Below are 21,392 nucleotides of genomic sequence, written 5' to 3' on the forward strand. Positions count from 1 at the left end.
TTCTCTCCATCATTTGGTCCATAGCAGAACCAATCCTGTGAATCACGCTGGTATGATGGAGGACCCTCTCTTCCATCGATGGGATAGGAGACGCTGCTGCTCCTGCTGATTCCATGGTGGTGCGGGATTCTGTCACGTCTAATCAAGGTGGTTGGAATCAGGCGCAGAGAGCAAATAGCGATAATAAGTTTATTCTCCGGTAAACAAAATAAACACGGTCAACCCAAATACAAACAGGGTGAAATTATCCAAAACAGGATAACAGACTAACCGGAGAATAATAAACACAAAAACACCGACAGACGAAACAAATGACAAAATAAACAATCCCGCACAAAACATGGGCGGGACAACCTACATTATATACAGACACTAATTAACTAAACAATACACAGGTGAAAACAATCAGACAAAACCAACAGATACACGAAAAGGGATCGGTAGTGGCTAGTAGGACGGTGACGACGCTCGCCGAGCACCGCCTGAACGGGCAGGAGAGCAACCTCGGCGGAAGTCGTGACAGATGTGTATAAATCAATGTGCGTGTGTGTGTTGTTTTGTGTGGAGGGCCTCTGCTCCTAGTATGTGTATAAATCAACGTGTGTGTGTGTGTTGTTTTGTGTGGAGGGCCTCTGCTCCTAGTATGTGTATAAATCAAAGTTTGTGTGTTGTTTTGTATGGAGGGCCTCTGCTCCTAGTATGTGTATAAATCAATGGGTGTGTGTGATGTTTTGTGTGGAGGGCCTCTGCTCCTAGTATGTGTATGAATCAATGTGTGTGTGTTTGTGTTGTTTTGAGTGGAGGGTCTCTGCTCCTAGTATGTGTATAAATCAATGTGTGTGTGATGTTTTGTGTGGAGGGCCTCTGCTCCTAGTATGTGTATATATCAATGTGTGTTTATGTGTGTTGTTTTGTGTGGAGGGCCTCTGCTCCTTGTATGTGTATACATCAATGTGTGTGTGTGTTGTTTTGTGTGGAGGGCCTCTGCTCCTAGTATGTGTATAAATCAATGTGTGTGTGTTTGTGTTGTTTTGAGTGGAGGGTCTCTGCTCCTAGTATGTGTATAAATCAATGTGTGTGTGATGTTTTGTGTGGAGGGCCTCTGCTCCTAGTATGTGTATAAATCAATGTGTGTGTGTGTGTTGTTTTGTGTGGAGGGCCTCTGCTCCTAGTATGTGTATAAATCAAAGTTTGTGTGTTGTTTTGTATGGAGGGCCTCTGCTCCTAGTATGTGTATAAATCAATGTGTGTGTGTGTGTTGTCTTGTGGGGGGGGGGGGGGGGCTCTGCTACTAGTATGTGTATAAATCGATGTGTGTGTGTGTGTGTGTGTGTATGTGTGTGTGTGTGTGTGTGTGTGTGTGTGTGTTGTCTTGTGTGGGGGGCCTCTGCTCCTAGTGTGTGTATAAATCAACGTGTGTTTATGTGTGTTGTTTTGTGTGGAGGGCCTCTGCTCCTTGTATGTGTATAAATCAATGTGTGTTTATGTGTGTTGTTTTGTGTGGAGGGCCTCTGCTCCTTGTATGTGTATAAATCAATGTTTGTGTGTTGTTTTGTATGGAGGGCCTCTGCTCCTAGTATGTGTATAAATCAATGTGTGTGTGTGTGTTTTTTTGTGTGGAGGGCCTCTGCTCCTAGTATGTGTATAAATCAATGTTTGTGTGTTGTTTTGTATGGAGGGCCTCTGCTCCTAGTATGTGTATAAATCAATGTGTGTGTGTATGTTTGTGTGTGTGTGTGTGTTGTTTTGTATGGAGGGCCTCTGCTCCTAGTATGTGTATAAATCAATGTGTGTGTGTGTGTGTGTTGTCTTGTGGGGGGTGGGGCTCTGCTACTAGTATGTGTATAAATCAATGTGTGTGTGTGTGTGTGTGTGTGTGTGTGTTGTGTGGGGGGCCTCTGCTCCTAGTATGTGAATAAATCAATGTGTTTTTATGTGTGTTGTTTTGTGTGGAGGGCCTCTGCTCCTTGTATGTGTATAAATCAATGTGTGCGTGTGTGTGGGTGTTGTTTTGTGTGGAGGGCCTCTGCTTCTAGTATGTGTATAAATGAATGTGTGTGTGTGTGTGTGTGTGTGTGTGTGTGTGTGTGTGTGTGTGTGTGTGTGTGTGTGTGTGTGTGTCTGTGTCTGTGTGTGTGTGTGTGTGTGTGTGTGTGTGTGTGTGTGTGTGTGTGTAGTTTTGTGTGGAGGGCCTCTGCTCCTAGTATGTGAATAAATTAATATGTGTGTCTGATGTTTTGTGTGGTGGGCCTCTGCTCCTAGTATGTGTATGAATCAATGTGTGTGTGTGTGTGTGTGTTGTTTTGTGTGTGAGGACTCTGCTCCTAGTATGTGTATAAATTAATGTGTGTGTGTGTTGTTTTTTGTGGAGGGCCTCTGCTCCTGGTATGTGTATGAATCAATGTGTGTGTGTGTGTGTGTGTGTTGTTTTGTGTGGAGTGCCTCTGCTCCCAGTATGTGCATAAATCAATGTGTGTGTGTGTGTGTGTTGTTATGTGTGGAGGGTTTCTGCTCCTAGTATGTGTATAAATCAGTGTGTGTGTGTGTGTGTGTGTGTGTGTGTGTGTGTGTGTGTGTGTGTGTGTGTGTGTGTGTGTGTGTGTGTGTTGTTTTGTGTGTGGGGCCTCTTCTCCTAGTATGTTTACAAATCAATGTGTGTGTGTGTGTTGTTTTTTGTGGAGGGCCACTGCTCCTAGTATGTGTGTGTGTATGTTGTTTTGTATGTGGGCCTGTGTGTGTGTGTGTGTGTGTGTGTTGTTATGTGTGGAGGGTTTCTGCTCCTAGTATGTGTATAATTCAACGTGTGTGTGTGTGTGTGTGTGTGTGTGTGTGCATTGTTTTGTGAGGGGGGTCTCTACTCCTAGTATGTGTATAAATCAATGTGTGTGTGTGTGTGTGTGTGTGTGTGTGTGTGTGTGTGTGTGTGTGTGTGTGTGTGTGTGTGTGTTGTTTTGTGTGGAGGGCCTCTGCTCCTAGTATGTGTATAAATCAATGTGTGTGTGTTGTTTTGTGTGGAGGGCCTATGCTCCTAGTATGTGTATAAATCAATGTGTGTGTGTTGTTTTGTGTGGAGGGCCTATGCTCCTAGTATGTGTATAAATCAATGTGTGTGTGTGTGTGTGTGTGTGTGTGTGTGTTGTTTTGTGTGTGGGGCCTCTTCTCCTAGTATGTTTACAAATCAATGTGTGTGTGTGTGTGTGTTGTTTTGTGTGGAGGGCCACTGCTCCTAGTATGTGTATAAATTAATATGTGTGTGTGTTGTTTTGTGTGGAGGGCCACTGCTCCTAGTGTGTGTATAAATCAATGTGCGTTTGTGTGTTGTTTTGTGTGGAGGGTCTCACTCCCAGTATTTGGCCTCTGCTCCTTGTATGTGTATACATCAATGTGTGTGTGTGTTGTTTTGTGTGGAGGGCCTTTGCTCCTAGTATTTGTATAAATCAATGTGTGTGTGTGTGTGTGTTGTTTTGTGTGGAGGGCCTCTGCTCCTAGTATGTGTATATATCAATGTGTGTGTGTGTGTTTGTGTGTGTTGTTTTGTGTGTGGGACCTCTGTTCCTCGTATGTTTATAAATCAATGTGTGGTTGTGTGTGTGTGTGTGTGTGTGTGTGTGTGTGTGTGTGTGTGTGTGTGTGTGTGTGTGTGTGTGTGTGTGTGTGTGTGTGTGTGTGTGTGTGTGTGTGTGTGTGTGTGTGTGTGTGTGGAGGGCCTCTGCTCCTAGTATGTGTATAAATTAATATGTGTGTGTGTTGTTTTGTGTGGAGGGCCTCTGCTCCTAGTATGTGTATGAATCAATGTGTGTGTGTGTGTTGTTTTGTGTGTGAGGACTCTGCTCCTAGTATGTGTATAAATTAATGTGTGTGTGTGTGTGTGTGTGTTGTTTTGTGTGGAGGGCCTCTGCTCCTAGTATGTGTATATATCAATGTGTGTGTGTGTGTTTGTGTGTGTTGTTTTGTGTGGAGGGTCTCTGCTCCTAGTATGTGTATAAATCAATGTGTGTGTGTGATGTTTTGTGTGGAGGGCCTCTGCTCCTAGTATGTGTATAAATCAATGTGTGTGTGTTTGTGTTGTTTTGAGTGGAGGGTCTCTGCTCCTAGTATGTGTATAAATCAATGTGTGTGTGATGTTTTGTGTGGAGGGCCTCTGCTCCTAGTATGTGTATATATCAATGTGTGTTTATGTGTGTTGTTTTGTGTGGAGGGCCTCTGCTCCTTGTATGTGTATACATCAATGTGTGTGTGTGTTGTTTTGTGTGGAGGGCCTCTGCTCCTAGTATGTGTATAAATCAATGTGTGTGTGTTTGTGTTGTTTTGAGTGGAGGGTCTCTGCTCCTAGTATGTGTATAAATCAATGTGTGTGTGATGTTTTGTGTGGAGGGCCTCTGCTCCTAGTATGTGTATATATCAATGTGTGTTTATGTGTGTTGTTTTGTGTGGAGGGCCTCTGCTCCTTGTATGTGTATACATCAATGTGTGTGTGTGTTGTTTTGTGTGGAGGGCCTCTGCTCCCAGTATTTGTATAAATCAATGTGTGTGTGTGTGTGTGTGTTGTTTTGTGTGGAGGGCCTCTGCTCCTAGTATGTGTATATATCAATGTGTGTGTATGTGTTTGTATGTGTTGTTTTGTGTGTGGGACCTCTGCTCCTCGTATGTTTATAAATCAATGTGTGTGTGTGTGTGTGTGTGTGTGTGTCATGCAGGTGAATGAGGACCCAAAAGCGACTTGGCGAAAACAGAGTCTTTAATCCAGTAAAGTAATTCTACAAACATAAGACATAATTCCACTCGTAATTACGAGAACAGACTGGAGACTCGATCAAGAACTGCAGGTTGCCTCGGGAAGGCACTTGAACCTAGCAGACTCAGACACCTGCTCTCCACGCAGCATCTGAGGGAAACACGACACGACAGGGCGATACACAGACACAGCACGGTGAACAATAGACAAGGATCCGACAGGACAGGAACGGAAAACAAGGGAAGAAATAGGGACTCTAATCAGGGGAAAAGATAAGGAACAGGTGTGGGAAGACTAAATGATTGATTAGGGGAATAGGAACAGCTGGGAGCAGGAACGGAACGATAGAGAGAAGAGAGAGAGGAAGGGAGAGAGAAAAAGGGGAACGAACCTAAAAAGACCAGCAGGGGGAAAATGAACAGAGGGAAAAGCAAAATGACAAGACAATCTAAGACAAAACATGACAGTGTGTGTGTGTGTGTGTGTGTGTGTGTGTGTGTGTGTGTGTGTGTGTGTGTGTGTGTGTGTGTGTGTGTGTGTGTGTGTGTGTGTGTGTGTGTGTGTGTGTGTGTGTGTGTGTGTGTGTGTGTGTGTGGAGGGCCTCTGCTCCTTGTATGTGTATATATCAATGTGTGTGTGTGTGTTTGTGTGTGTTGTTTTGTGTGTGGGACCTCTGTTCCTCGTATGTTTATAAATCAATGTGTGGTGTGTGTGTGTGTGTGTGTGTGTGTGTGTGTGTGTGTGTGTGTGTGTGTGTGTGTGTGTGTGTGTGTGTGTGTGTGTGTGTGTGTGTGTGTGTGGAGGGCCTCTGCTCCTAGTATGTGTATAAATTAATATGTGTGTGTGTTGTTTTGTGTGGAGGGCCTCTGCTCCTAGTATGTGTATGAATCAATGTGTGTGTGTGTGTTGTTTTGTGTGTGAGGACTCTGCTCCTAGTATGTGTATAAATTAATGTGTGTGTGTGTGTGTGTGTGTTGTTTTGTGTGGAGGGCCTCTGCTCCTAGTATGTGTATATATCAATGTGTGTGTGTGTGTTTGTGTGTGTTGTTTTGTGTGGAGGGTCTCTGCTCCTAGTATGTGTATAAATCAATGTGTGTGTGTGATGTTTTGTGTGGAGGGCCTCTGCTCCTAGTATGTGTATAAATCAATGTGTGTGTTTGTGTTGTTTTGAGTGGAGGGTCTCTGCTCCTAGTATGTGTATAAATCAATGTGTGTGTGATGTTTTGTGTGGAGGGCCTCTGCTCCTAGTATGTGTATATATCAATGTGTGTTTATGTGTGTTGTTTTGTGTGGAGGGCCTCTGCTCCTTGTATGTGTATACATCAATGTGTGTGTGTGTTGTTTTGTGTGGAGGGCCTCTGCTCCTAGTATGTGTATAAATCAATGTGTGTGTGTTTGTGTTGTTTTGAGTGGAGGGTCTCTGCTCCTAGTATGTGTATAAATCAATGTGTGTGTGATGTTTTGTGTGGAGGGCCTCTGCTCCTAGTATGTGTATATATCAATGTGTGTTTATGTGTGTTGTTTTGTGTGGAGGGCCTCTGCTCCTTGTATGTGTATACATCAATGTGTGTGTGTGTTGTTTTGTGTGGAGGGCCTCTGCTCCCAGTATTTGTATAAATCAATGTGTGTGTGTGTGTGTGTGTTGTTTTGTGTGGAGGGCCTCTGCTCCTAGTATGTGTATATATCAATGTGTGTGTATGTGTTTGTATGTGTTGTTTTGTGTGTGGGACCTCTGCTCCTCGTATGTTTATAAATCAATGTGTGTGTGTGTGTGTGTGTGTGTGTCATGCAGGTGAATGAGGACCCAAAAGCGACTTGGCGAAAACAGAGTCTTTAATCCAGTAAAGTAATTCTACAAACATAAGACATAATTCCACTCGTAATTACGAGAACAGACTGGAGACTCGATCAAGAACTGCAGGTTGCCTCGGGAAGGCACTTGAACCTAGCAGACTCAGACACCTGCTCTCCACGCAGCATCTGAGGGAAACACGACACGACAGGGCGATACACAGACACAGCACGGTGAACAATAGACAAGGATCCGACAGGACAGGAACGGAAAACAAGGGAAGAAATAGGGACTCTAATCAGGGGAAAAGATAAGGAACAGGTGTGGGAAGACTAAATGATTGATTAGGGGAATAGGAACAGCTGGGAGCAGGAACGGAACGATAGAGAGAAGAGAGAGAGGAAGGGAGAGAGAAAAAGGGGAACGAACCTAAAAAGACCAGCAGGGGGAAAATGAACAGAGGGAAAAGCAAAATGACAAGACAATCTAAGACAAAACATGACAGTGTGTGTGTGTGTGTGTGTGTGTGTGTGTGTGTGTGTGTGTGTGTGTGTGTGTGTGTGTGTGTGTGTGTGTGTGTGTGTGTGTGTGTGTGTGTGTGTGTGTGTGTGTGTGGAGGGCCTCTGCTCCTTGTATGTGTATACATCAATGTGAGTGTGTGTTGTTTTGTGTGGAGGGCCTCTGCTCCTAATATGTGTATAAATCAATGTGTGTGTGTGTTGTTTTGTGTGGAGGGCCTCTGCTCCCAGTATTTGTATAAATCAATGTGTGTGTGTGTGTGTGTTGTTTTGTGTGGAGGGCCTCTGCTCCTAGTATGTGTATATATCAATGTGTGTGTGTGTGTGTTTGTGTGTGTTGTTTTGTGTGGAGGGTCTCTGCTCCTAGTATGTGTATAAATCAATGTGTGTGTGTGATGTTTTGTGTGGAGGGCCTCTGCTCCTAGTATGTGTATATATCAATGTGTGTTTATGTGTGTTGTTTTGTGTGGAGGGCCTCTGCTCCTTGTATGTGTATACATCAATGTGTGTGTGTGTTGTTTTGTGTGGAGGGCCTCTGCTCCTAGTATGTGTATAAATCAATGTGTGTGTGTGTTTGTGTTGTTTTGAGTGGAGAGTCTCTGCTCCTAGTATGTGTATATATCAATGTGTGTGTGTGTGTTTGTGTGTGTTGTTTTGTGTGGAGGGTCTCTGCTCCTAGTATGTGTATAAATCAATGTGTGTGTGTGATGTTTTGTGTGGAGGGCCTCTGCTCCTAGTATGTGTATATATCAATGTGTGTTTATGTGTGTTGTTTTGTGTGGAGTGCCTCTGCTCCTTGTATGTGTATACATCAATGTGTGTGTGTGTTGTTTTGTGTGGAGGGCCTCTGCTCCTAGTATGTGTATAAATCAATGTGTGTGTGTTTGTGTTGTTTTGAGTGGAGGGTCTCTGCTCCTAGTATGTGTATAAATCAATGTGTGTGTGTGTGTGTGTGTGTGTTGTTTTGTGTGGAGGGCCTCTGCTCCTAGTATGTGTATATATCAATGTGTGTGTGTGTGTTTGTATGTGTTGTTTTGTGTGTGGGACCTCTGCTCCTCGTATGTTTATAAATCAATGTGTGTGTGTGTGTGTGTGTGTGTGTGTGTGTGTGTGTGTTCGTGTGTGTGTGTGTGTGTGTGTGTGTGTGTGTGTGTGTGTGTGTGTGTGTGTGTGTGTGTGTGTGTGTGTGTGTGTGTGTGTGTGTGTGTGTGTGTTGTTTTGTGTGGAGGGCCTCTGCTCCTAGTATGTGAATAAATTAATATGTGTGTCTGATGTTTTGTGTGGTGGGCCTCTGCTCCTAGTATGTGTATGAATCAATGTGTGTGTGTTGTTTTGTGTGTGAGGACTCTGCTCCTAGTATGTGTATAAATTAATGTGTGTGTGTGTTGTTTTTTGTGGAGGGCCTCTGCTCCTGGTATGTGCATAAATCAATGTGTGTGTGTGTGTGTGTTGTTATGTGTGGAGGGTTTCTGCTCCTAGTATGTGTATAAATCAATGTGTGTGTGTGTGTATGTGTGTGTTGTTTTGTGTGTGGGGCCTCTTCTCCTAGTATGTTTACAAATCAATGTGTGTGTGTGTGTTGTTTTTTGTGGAGGGCCACTGCTCCTAGTATGTGTGTGTGTATGTTGTTTTGTATGTGGGCCTGTGTGTGTGTGTGTGTCTTGTTATGTGTGGAGGGTTTCTGCTCCTAGTATGTGTATAATTCAACGTGTGTGTGTGTGTGTGTGTGCATTGTTTTGTGAGGGGGGTCTCTACTCCTAGTATGTGTATAAATCAATGTGTGTGTGTGTGTGTGTGTGTGTGTGTGTGTGTGTGTGTGTGTGTGTGTGTGTGTGTGTGTGTGTGTGTGTGTGTGTGTGTGTTGTTTTGTGTGGAGGGCCTCTGCTCCTAGTATGTGTATAAATCAATGTGTGTGTGTTGTTTTGTGTGGAGGGCCTATGCTCCTAGTATGTGTATAAATCAATGTGTGTGTGTTGTTTTGTGTGGAGGGCCTATGCTCCTAGTATGTGTATAAATCAACGTGTGTGTGTGTGTGTGTGTGTGTGTGTGTGTGTGTGTGTGTGTGTGTGTGTGTGTGTGTGTGTGTGTGTGTGTTGTTTTGTGTGGAGGGCCTCTGCTCCTAGTATGTGAATAAATTAATATGTGTGTCTGATGTTTTGTGTGGTGGGCCTCTGCTCCTAGTATGTGTATGAATCAATGTGTGTGTGTGTGTGTTGTTTTGTGTGTGAGGACTCTGCTCCTAGTATGTGTATAAATTAATGTGTGTGTGTGTTGTTTTTTGTGGAGGGCCTCTGCTCCTGGTATGTGCATAAATCAATGTGTGTGTGTGTGTTCTTATGTGTGGAGGGTTTCTGCTCCTAGTATGTGTATAAATCAATGTGTGTGTGTGTGTATGTGTGTGTTGTTTTGTGTGTGGGGCCTCTTCTCCTAGTATGTTTACAAATCAATGTGTGTGTGTGTGTTGTTTTTTGTGGAGGGCCACTGCTCCTAGTATGTGTGTGTGTATGTTGTTTTGTATGTGGGCCTGTGTGTGTGTGTGTGTGTTGTTATGTGTGGAGGGTTTCTGCTCCTAGTATGTGTATAATTCAACGTGTGTGTGTGTGTGTGTGTGCATTGTTTTGTGAGGGGGGTCTCTACTCCTAGTATGTGTATAAATCAATGTGTGTGTGTGTGTGTGTGTGTGTGTGTGTGTGTGTGTGTGTGTGTGTGTGTGTGTGTGTGTGTGTGTGTGTGTTGTTGTTGTTTTGTGTGGAGGGCCTCTGCTCCTAGTATGTGTATAAATCAATGTGTGTGTGTTGTTTTGTGTGGAGGGCCTATGCTCCTAGTATGTGTATAAATCAATGTGTGTGTGTTGTTTTGTGTGGAGGGCCTATGCTCCTAGTATGTGTATAAATCAACGTGTGTGTGTGTGTGTGTTGTTTTGTGTGGAGGGTCTCACTCCTAGTATGTGTATAAATCAATGTGTGTGTGTGTGTGTGTGTGTGTGTGTGTGTGTGTGTGTGTGTGTGTGTGTGTGTGTGTGTGTGTGTGTGTGTGTGTGTTGTTTTGTGTGTGGAGCCTCTTCTCCTAGTATGTTTACAAATCAATGTGTGTGTGTGTGTGTGTGTTGTTTTGTGTGGAGGGCCTCTGCTCCTAGTATGTGTATCAATTCAATGTGTGTGTGTTGTTTTGTGTGGAGGGCCACTGCCTAGTGTGTGTGTGTGTATGTTGTTTTGTATGTGGGCCTCTGCTCCTAGTATGTGTATAAATCAATGTGCGTTTGTGTGTTGTTTTGTGTGGAGGGTCTCACTCCCAGTATTTGGCCTCTGCTCCTTGTATGTGTATACATCAATGTGTGTGTGTGTGTGTTGTTTTGTGTGGAGGGCCTCTGCTCCTAGTATTTGTATAAATCAATGTGTGTGTGTGTGTGTTGTTTTGTGTGGAGGGCCTCTGCTCCTAGAATGTGTATATATCAATGTGTGTGTGTGTGTGTTGTTTTGTGTGTGGGACCTCTGCTCCTCGTATGTTTATAAATCAATGTGTGTGTGTGTGTGTGTGTGTGTGTGTGTGTGTGTGTGTGTGTGTGTGTGTGTGTGTGTGTGTGTGTGTGTGTGTGTGTGGAGGGCCTCTGCTCCTAGTATGTGTATAAATTAATATGTGTGTGTGTTGTTTTGTGTGGAGGGCCTCTGCTCCTAGTATGTGTATATATCAATGTGTGTGTGTGTGTTTGTGTGTGTTGTTTTGTGTGTGGGACCTCTGCTCCTCGTATGTTTATAAATCAATGTGTGTGTGTGTGTGTGTGTGTGTGTGTGTGTGTGTGTGTGTGTGTGTGTGTGTGTGTGTGTGTGTGTGTGTGTGTGTGTGTGTGTGTGTGTGTGTGTGTGTGTGTGGAGGTGTGTGTGTATAAATTAATATGTGTGTGTGTTGTTTTGTGTGGAGGGCCTCTGCTAGTATGTGTATAAATTAATATGTGTGTGTGTTGTTTTGTGTCTCTGCTCCTAGTATGTGTATGAATCAAAACTCTCAATGTGTGTGTGTGTGTGTGTGTGTGTGTTGTTTTGTGTGGAGGGCCTCTGCTCCTATGTATGTGTATATAAATCAATTTGTGTGTGTGTGTTTGTGTGTGTTGTTTTGTGTGGAGGGCCTCTGCTCCTAGTATGTGTATAAATCAATGTGTGTTTATGTGTGTTGTTTTGTGTGGAGGGCCTCTGCTCCTTGTATGTGTATACATCAATGTGTGTGTTTGTTGTTTTGTGTGGAGGGCCTCTGCTCCTAGTATGTGTATAAATCAATGTGTGTGTGTTTGTGTTGTTTTGTGTGGAGGGTCTCTGCTCCTAGTATGTGTATAAATCAAATGTTTTGTGTGTGTGTGTGATGTTTTGTGTGGAGGGCCTCTGCTCCTAGTATGTGTATATATCAATGTGTGTTTATGTGTGTTGTTTTGTGTGGAGGGCCTCTGCTCCTTGTATGTACATCAATGTGTGTGTGTGTTGTTTGTGTGGAGGGCCTCTGCTCCTAGTATTTGTATAAATCAATGTGTGTGTGTGTGTGTTGTTTTGTGTGGAGGGCCTCTGCTCCTAGTATGTGTATAAATCAATGTGTGTGTGTGTGTGTTTGTGTGTGTTTTTGTGGAGGGACCTCTGCTCCTAGTATGTTTATAAATCAATGTGTGTGTGTGTGTTGTGTGTGTGTGTGTGTGTGTGTGTGTGTTGTGTGTGTGTGTGTCTGCTGTGTGTGTGTGGAGGGCCTCTGCTAAATATCTTGTATGTGTATACATCAATGTGAGTGTGTGTTGTTTGTGTGGAGGGCCTCTGCTCCTAGTATGTGTATAAATCAATGTGTGTGTGTGTTGTTTTGTGTGTATGTGTATAAATCAATGTGTGTGTGTGTTGTTTTGTGTGGAGGGCCTCTGCTCCTTGTATGTGTATAAATCAATGTGTGTGTGTGTTGTTTGTGTGTGTGTGTGTGTGTGTGTTTGTGTTGTTTTGAGTGGAGGGTCTCTGCTCCTAGTATGTGTATAAATCAATGTGTGTGTGTGATGTTTTGTGTGGAGGGCCTCTGCTCCTAGTATGTGTATATATCAATGTGTGTTTATGTGTGTTGTTTTGTGTGGAGGGCCTCTGCTCCTTGTATGTGTATACATCAATGTGTGTGTGTGTTGTTTTGTGTGGAGGGCCTCTGCTCCCAGTATTTGTATAAATCAATGTGTGTGTGTGTGTGTGTGTGTTGTTTTGTGTGGAGGGCCTCTGCTCCTAGTATGTGTATATATCAATGTGTGTGTGTGTTTGTATGTGTTGTTTTGTGTGTGGGACCTCTGCTCCTCGTATGTTTATAAATCAATGTGTGTGTGTGTGTGTGTGTGTGTGTGTGTGTGTGTGTGTGTGTGTGTGTGTGTGTGTGTGTGTGTGTGTGTGTGTGTGTGTGTGTGTGTGTGTGTTGTTTTGTGTGGAGGGCCTCTGCTCCCAGTATGTGAATAAATTAATATGTGTGTCTGATGTTTTGTGTGGTGGGCCTCTGCTCCTAGTATGTGTATAAATCAATGTGTGTGTGTGTGTGTGTTGTTTTGTGTGGGGGAGGACTCTGCTCCTAGTATGTGTATAAATTAATGTGTGTGTGTGTTGTTTTTGTGGAGGGCCTCTGCTCCTGGTATGTGTATGAATCAATGTGTGTGTGTGTGTGTGTGTGTTGTTTTTGTGTGCCTCTGGTATGTGCATAAATCAACGTGTGTGTGTGTGTGTGTTGTTATGTGTGGAGGGTTTCTGCTCCTAGTATGTGTATCAAATTCAACGTGTGTGTGTGTGTGTGTGTGTGTGTGCATTGTTTTGTGAGGGGGTCTCTACTCCTAGTATGTGTATAAATCAATGTGTGTGTGTGTGTGTGTGTGTGTTGTTTTGTGTGGAGGGCCTCTGCTCCTAGTATGTGTATAAATCAATGTGTGTGTGTTGTTTTGTGTGAGGGCCTCTGCTCCTAGTATTTGTATAAATACGTGTATAAATCAATGTGTGTGTATACATCAATGTGTGTGTGTGTTGTTTTGTGTGGAGGGCCTGTATGTGTATAAATCAATGTGTGTGTGTTGTTTTGTGTGGAGGGCCTCTGCTCCTAGTATGTGTATAAATCAATGTGTGTGTGTGTGTGTGTGTGTTGTTTTGTGTGGAGGGCCTCTGCTCCTAGTATGTGTATAAATCAATGTGTGTGTGTGTGTGTGTGTGTGTGTGTGTATTTGTATAAATGTGTGTGTTTTGTGTGTGGGGCCTCTGCTCCTTGTAGCCTCTGCTCCTTGTATGTGTATAAATCAATGTGTGTGTGTGTGTGTGTTTGTGTTGTTTTTACAAATCAATGTGTATAAATGTGTGTGTGTGTGTTGTTTTGTGTGGAGGGCCACTGCTCCTAGTATGTGTATAAATCAATGTGTGTTTATGTGTGTTGTTTTGTGTGGAGGGCCACTGCTCCTATGTGTATACATCAATGTGTGTGTGTGTTGTTTTTGTGGAGGGCCTCTGCTCCTAGTATTTGTATAAATCAATGTGTGTGTGTGTGTGTGTGTGTTGTTTTGTGTGGAGGGCCTATGCTCCTAGTATGTGTATAAATCAATGTGTGTGTGTTGTTTTGTGTGGAGGGCCTATGCTCCTAGTATGTGTATAAATCAATGTGTGTGTGTGTGTGTGTGTTGTTTTGTGTGGAGGGTCTCACTCATTTACATTTACATTTAAGTCATTTAGCAGACTCCTAGTATGTGTATAAATCAATGTGTGTGTGTGTGTGTGTGTGTGTGTGTGTGTGTGTGTGTGTGTTGTTTTGTGTGTGGGGCCTCTTCTCCTAGTATGTTTACAAATCAATGTGTGTGTGTGTGTGTGTGTGTGTTGTTTTGTGTGGAGGGCCACTGCTCCTAGTATGTGTATAAATTAATATGTGTGTGTGTTGTTTTGTGTGGAGGGCCACTGCTCCTAGTGTGTGTGTGTGTATGTTGTTTTGTATGTGGGCCTCTGCTCCTAGTATGTGTATAAATCAATGTGCGTTTGTGTGTTGTTTTGTGTGGAGGGTCTCACTCCCAGTATTTGGCCTCTGCTCCTTGTATGTGTATACATCAATGTGTGTGTGTGTTGTTTTGTGTGGAGGGCCTCTGCTCCTAGTATTTGTATAAATCAATGTGTGTGTGTGTGTGTGTGTGTGTGTGTGTTGTTTTGTGTGGAGGGCCTCTGCTCCTAGTATGTGTATATATCAATGTGTGTGTGTGTGTGTGTTTGTGTGTGTTGTTTTGTGTGTGGGACCTCTGCTCCTCGTATGTTTATAAATCAATGTGTGTGTGTGTGTGTGTGTGTGTGTGTGTGTGTGTGTGTGTGTGTGTGTGTGTGTGTGTGTGTGTGTGTGTGTGTTGTTTTGTGTGGAGGGCCTCTGCTCCTAGTATGTGTATAAATTAATATGTGTGTGTGTTGTTTTGTGTGGAGGGCCTCTGCTCCTAGTATGTGTATGAATCAATGTGTGTGTGTGTGTTGTTTTGTGTGTGAGGACTCTGCTCCTAGTATGTGTATAAATTAATGTGTGTGTGTGTTGTTTTTTGTGGAGGGCCTCTGCTCCTGGTATGTGTATGAATCAATGTGTGTGTGTGTGTGTGTTGTTTTGTGTGGAGTGCCTCTGCTCCCAGTATGTGCATAAATCAATGTGTGTGTGTGTGTGTGTGTTGTTATGTGTGGAGGGTTTCTGCTCCTAGTATGTGTATAAATCAATGTGTGTGTGTGTGTGTGTGTGTATGTGTGTGTTGTTTTGTGTGGAGGGCCTCTGCTCCTAGTATGTGTATAATTCAACGTGTGTGTGTGTGTGTGCATTGTTTTGTGAGGGGGGTCTCTACTCCTAGAATGTGTATAAATCAATGTGTGTGTGTGTGTGTGTGTGTGTGTGTGTGTGTGTGTGTGTGTGTGTGTGTGTGTGTGTGTGTGTGTGTGTGTGTGTGTGTTGTTTTGTGTGGAGGGCCTCTGCTCCTAGTATGTGTATAAATCAACGTGTGTGTGTTGTTTTGTGTGGAGGGCCTATGCTCCTAGTATGTGTATAAATCAAAGTGTGTGTGTTGTTTTGTGTGGAGGGCCTATGCTCCTAGTATGTGTATAAATCAATGTGTGTGTGTGTGTGTGTGTGTGTGTGTGTGTGTGTGTGTGTGTGTGTGTGTGTGTGTGTGTGTGTGTGTGTGTGTTGTTTTGTGTGGAGGGTCTCACTCCTAGTATGTGTATAAATCAATGTGTGTGTGTGTGTGTGTGTGTGTGTGTGTGTGTGTGTGTGTGTGTTGTTTTGTGTGTGGGGCCTCTTCTCCTAGTATGTTTACAAATCAATGTGTGTGTGTGTGTTGTTTTTTGTGGAGGGCCTCTGCTCCTTGTACGTGTATACATCAATGTGTGTGTGTGTTGTTTTGTGTGGAGGGCCTCTGCTCCTAATATGTGTATAAATCAATGTGTGTGTGTGATGTTTTGTGTGGAGGGCCTCTGCTCCTAGTATGTGTATATATCAATGTGTGTTTATGTGTGATGTTTTGTGTGGAGGGCCTCTGCTCCTTGTATGTGTACACATCAATGTGTGTGTGTGTTGTGTTGTGTGGAGGGCCTCTGCTCCTAATATGTGTATAAATCAATGTGTGTGTGTGTTGTTTTGTGTGGAGGGCCTCTGCTCCCAGTATTTGTATAAATCAATGTGTGTGTGTGTGTGTGTTGTTTTGTGTGGAGGGCCTCTGCTCCTAGTATGTGTATATATCAATGTGTGTGTGTGTGTTTGTGTATGTTGTTTTGTGTGGAGGGCCTCTGCTCCAAGTATGTGTAAATATCAATGTGTGTGTGTATATGTGTGTGTTGTTTTGTGTGGGGGCCTCTGCTCCTAGTATTTGTATAAATAAACGTGTGTGTGTGTTGTTTTGTGTGGAGTGCCTCTGCTCCTTGTATGTGTATAAATCAATGTGTGTGTGTGTGTGTGTTTGTGTTGTTTTGAGTGGAGGGTCTCTGCTCCTAGTATGTGTATAAATCAATGTGTGTGTGTGATGTTTTGTGTGGAGGGCCTCTGCTCCTAGTATGTGTATATATCAATGTGTGTTTATGTGTGTTGTTTTGTGTGGAGGGCCTCTGCTCCTTGTATGTGTATACATCAATGTGTGTGTGTGTTGTTTTGTGTGGAGGGCCTCTGCTCCCAGTATTTGTATAAATCAATGTGTGTGTGTGTGTGTGTGTGTGTTGTTTTGTGTGGAGGGCCTCTGCTCCTAGTATGTGTATATATCAATGTGTGTGTGTGTTTGTATGTGTTGTTTTGTGTGTGGGACCTCTGCTCCTCGTATGTTTATAAATCAATGTGTGTGTGTGTGTGTGTGTGTGTGTGTGTGTGTGTGTGTGTGTGTGTGTGTGTGTGTGTGTGTGTGTGTGTGTGTGTGTGTGTGTGTGTGTGTGTGTGTGTGTGTTGTTTTGTGTGGAGGGCCTCTGCTCCCAGTATGTGAATAAATTAATATGTGTGTCTGATGTTTTGTGTGGTGGGCCTCTGCTCCTAGTATGTGTATGAATCAATGTGTGTGTGTGTGTGTGTTGTTTTGTGTGTGAGGACTCTGCTCCTAGTATGTGTATAAATTAATGTGTGTGTGTGTTGTTTTTGGTGGAGGGCCTCTGCTCCTGGTATGTGTATGAATCAATGTGTGTGTGTGTGTGTGTTGTTTTGTGTGGAGTGCCTCTGCTCCCAGTATGTGCATAAATCAACGTGTGTGTGTGTGTGTGTTGTTATGTGTGGAGGGTTTCTGCTCCTAGTATGTGTATAATTCAACGTGTGTGTGTGTGTGTGTGTGTGTGTGCATTGTTTTGTGAGGGGGGTCTCTACTCCTAGTATGTGTATAAATCAATGTGTGTGTGTGTGTGTGTGTGTGTGTGTGTGTGTGTGTGTGTGTGTGTGTGTGTGTGTGTGTGTGTGTGTGTGTTGTTTTGTGTGGAGGGCCTCTGCTCCTAGTATGTGTATAATTCAACGTGTGTGTGTGTGTGTGCATTGTTTTGTGAGGGGGGTCTCTACTCCTAGTACGTGTATAAATCAATGTGTGTGTGTGTGTGTGTGTTGTTTTGTGTGGAGGGCCTCTGCTCCTAGTATGTGTATAAATCAATGTGTGTGTGTTGTTTTGTGTGGAGGGCCTATGCTCCTAGTATGTGTATAAATCAATGTGTGTGTGTGTGTGTGTGTGTTGTTTTGTGTGGAGGGCCACTGCTCCTAGTATGTGTATAAATTAATATGTGTGTGTGTTGTTTTGTGTGGAGGGCCACTGCTCCTAGTGTGTGTGTATGTATGTTGTTTTGTATGTGGGCCTCTGCTCCTAGTATGTGTATAAATCAATGTGCGTTTGTGTGTTGTTTTGTGTGGAGGGTCTCACTCCCAGTATTTGGCCTCTGCTCCTTGTATGTGTATACATCAATGTGTGTGTGTGTTGTTTTGTGTGGAGGGCCTCTGCTCCTAGTATTTGTATAAATCAATGTGTGTGTGTGTGTGTGTGTGTGTGTTGTTTTGTGTGGAGGGCCTCTGCTCCTAGTATGTGTATATATCAATGTGTGTGTGTGTGTTTGTGTGTGTTGTTTTGTGTGTGGGACCTCTGCTCCTCGTATGTTTATAAATCAGTGTGTGTGTGTGTGTGTGTGTGTGTGTGTGTGTGTGTGTGTGTGTGTGTGTGTGTGTGTGTGTGTGTGTGTGTGTGTGTGTGTGTGTGTGTGTGTGTGTGTGTGTGTGTGTGTGTGTGTTGTTTTGTGTGGAGGGCCTCTGCTCCTAGTATGTGTATAAATTAATATGTGTGTGTGTTGTTTTTTGTGGAGGGCCTCTGCTCCTGGTATGTGTATGAATCAATGTGTGTGTGTGTGTGTGTGTTGTTTTGTGTGGAGGGCCTCTGCTCCTAGTATGTGTATACATCAATGTGTGTGTGTGTTGTTTTGTGTGGAGGGCCTCTGCTCCCAGTATTTGTATAAATCAATGTGTGTGTGTGTGTGTGTTGTTTTGTGTGGAGGGCCTCTGCTCCTAGTATGTGTATATATCAATGTGTGTGTGTGTTTGTATGTGTTGTTTTGTGTGTGGGACCTCTGCTCCTCGTATGTTTATAAATCAATGTGTGTGTGTGTGTGTGTGTGTGTGTGTGTGTGTGTGTGTGTGTGTGTGTGTGTGTGTGTGTGTTGTTTTGTGTGGAGGGCCTCTGCTCCTAGTATGTGAATAAATTAATATGTGTGTCTGATGTTTTGTGTGGTGGGCCTCTGCTCCTAGTATGTGTATGAATCAATGTGTGTGTGTGTGTGTGTGTTGTTTTGTGTGTGAGGACTCTGCTCCTAGTATGTGTATATATCAATGTGTGTGTGTGTGTTTGTGTATGTTGTTTTGTGTGCAGGGCCTCTGCTCCAAGTATGTGTAAATATCAATGTGTGTGTGTGTATATGTGTTTGTTGTTTTGTGTGGGGGGCCTCTGCTCCTAGTATTTGTATAAATCAACGTGTGTGTGTGTTGTTTTGTGTGGAGTGCCTCTGCTCCTTGTATGTGTATAAATCAATGTGTGTGTGTGTGTGTGTTTGTGTTGTTTTGAGTGGAGGGTCTCTGCTCCTAGTATGTGTATAAATCAATGTGTGTGTGTGATGTTTTGTGTGGAGGGCCTCTGCTCCTAGTATGTGTATATATCAATGTGTGTTTATGTGTGTTGTTTTGTGTGGAGGGCCTCTGCTTCTTGTATGTGTATACGTCAATGTGTGTGTGTGTTGTTTTGTGTGGAGGGCCTCTGCTCCCAGTATTTGTATAAATCAATGTGTGTGTGTGTGTGTGTGTGTTGTTTTGTGTGGAGGGCCTCTGCTCCTAGTATGTGTATATATCAATGTGTGTGTGTGTTTGTATGTGTTGTTTTGTGTGTGGGACCTCTGCTCCTCGTATGTTTATAAATCAATGTGTGTGTGTGTGTGTGTGTGTGTGTGTGTGTGTGTGTGTGTGTGTGTGTGTGTGTGTGTGTGTGTGTGTGTGTGTGTGTTGTTTTGTGTGGAGGGCCTCTGCTCCTAGTATGTGAATAAATTAATATGTGTGTCTGATGTTTTGTGTGGTGGGCCTCTGCTCCTAGTATGTGTATGAATCAATGTGTGTGTGTGTGTTGTTTTGTGTGTGAGGACTCTGCTCCTAGTATGTGTATAAATTAATGTGTGTGTGTGTTGTTTTTTGTGGAGGGCCTCTGCTCCTGGTATGTGTATGAATCAATGTGTGTGTGTGTGTGTGTGTTGTTTTGTGTGGAGTGCCTCTGCTCCCAGTATGTGCATAAATCAACGTGTGTGTGTGTGTGTGTTGTTATGTGTGGAGGGTTTCTGCTCCTAGTATGTGTATAATTCAACGTGTGTGTGTGTGTGTGTGTGTGTGCATTGTTTTGTGAGGGGGGTCTCTACTCCTAGTATGTGTATAAATCAATGTGTGTGTGTGTGTGTGTGTGTGTGTGTGTGTGTGTGTGTGTGTGTGTGTGTGTGTGTGTGTGTGTTGTTTTGTGTGGAGGGCCTCTGCTCCTAGTATGTGTATAATTCAACGTGTGTGTGTGTGTGTGCATTGTTTTGTGAGGGGGGTCTCTACTCCTAGTATGTGTATAAATCAATGTGTGTGTGTGTGTGTGTGTGTGTGTGTGTGTGTGTGTGTGTGTGTGTGTGTGTGTGTGTGTGTGTGTGTGTGTGTGTGTGTGTGTGTGTGTGTGTTTTGTTGTTTTGTGTGGGGCCTCTGCTCCTAGTATGTGTATAAATCAATGTGTGTGTGTTGTTTTGTGTGGAGGGCCTATGCTCCTAGAATGTGTATAAATCAATGTGTGTGTGTGTGTGTGTTGTTTTGTGTGGAGGGCCACTGCTCCTAGTATGTGTATAAATTAATATGTGTGTGTGTTGTTTTGTGTGGAGGGCCACTGCTCCTAGTGTGTGTGTATGTATGTTGTTTTGTATGTGGGCCTCTGCTACTAGTATGTGTATAAATCAATGTGCGTTTGTGTGTTGTTTTGTGTGGAGGGTCTCACTCCCAGTATTTGGCCTCTGCTCCTTGTATGTGTATACATGAATGTGTGTGTGTGTTGTTTTGTGTGGAGGGCCTCTGCTCCTAGTATTTGTATAAATCAATGTGTGTGTGTGTGTGTGTGTTGTTTTGTGTGGAGGGCCTCTGCTCCTAGTATGTGTATATATCAATGTGTGTGTGTGTGTTTGTGTGTGTTGTTTTGTGTGTGGGACCTCTGCTCCTCGTATGTTTATAAATCAGTGTGTGTGTGTGTGTGTGTGTGTGTGTGTGTGTGTGTGTGTGTGTGTGTGTGTGTGTGTGTGTGTGTGTGTGTGTGTGTGTGTGTGTGTGTGTTGTTTTGTGTGGAGGGCCTCTGCTCCTAGTATGTGTATAAATTAATATGTGTGTGTGTTGTTTTGTGTGGAGGGCCTCTGCTCCTAGTATGTGTATGAATCAATGTGTGTGTGTGTATGTGTGTTGTTTTGTGTGTGAGGACTCTGCTCCTAGTATGTGTATAAATTAATGTGTGTGTGTGTTGTTTTTTGTGGAGGGCCTCTGCTCCTGGTATGTGTATGAATCAATGTGTGTGTGTGTGTGTGTTGTTTTTTGTGGAGGGCCTCTGCTCCTGGTATGTGTATGAATCAATGTGTGTGTGTGTGTGTGTTGTTTTGTGTGGAGGGCCTCTGCTCCTTGTATGTGTATACATCAATGTGTGTGTGTGTTGTTTTGTGTGGAGGGCCTCTGCTCCCAGTATTTGTATAAATCAATGTGTGTGTGTGTGTGTGTTGTTTTTTGTGGAGGGCCTCTGCTCCTAGTATGTGTATATATCAATGTGTGTGTGTGTTTGTATGTGTTGTTTTGTGTGTGGGACCTCTGCTCCTCGTATGTTTATAAATCAATGTGTGTGTGTGTGTGTGTGTGTGTGTGTGTGTGTGTGTGTGTGTGTGTGTGTGTGTGTGTGTTGTTTTGTGTGGAGGGCCTCTGCTCCTAGTATGTGAATAAATTAATATGTGTGTCTGATGTTTTGTGTGGTGGGCCTCTGCTCCTAGTATGTGTATGAATCAATGTGTGTGTGTGTGTGTGTTGTTTTGTGTGTGAGGACTCTGCTCCTAGTATGTGTATAAATTAATGTGTGTGTGTGTTGTTTTTTGTGGAGGGCCTCTGCTCCTGGTATGTGTATGAATCAATGTGTGTGTGTGTGTGTGTGTTGTTTTGTGTGGAGTGCCTCTGCTCCCAGTATGTGCATAAATCAACGTGTGTGTGTGTGTTGTTATGTGTGGAGGGTTTCTGCTCCTAGTATGTGTATAATTCAACGTGTGTGTGTGTGTGTGTGTGTGCATTGTTTTGTGAGGGGGGTCTCTACTCCTAGTATGTGTATAAATCAATGTGTGTG

This window comes from Oncorhynchus gorbuscha, linkage group LG14 (assembly GCF_021184085.1).
Source record: "Oncorhynchus gorbuscha isolate QuinsamMale2020 ecotype Even-year linkage group LG14, OgorEven_v1.0, whole genome shotgun sequence".
Classification (NCBI taxonomy): domain Eukaryota; kingdom Metazoa; phylum Chordata; class Actinopteri; order Salmoniformes; family Salmonidae; genus Oncorhynchus; species Oncorhynchus gorbuscha.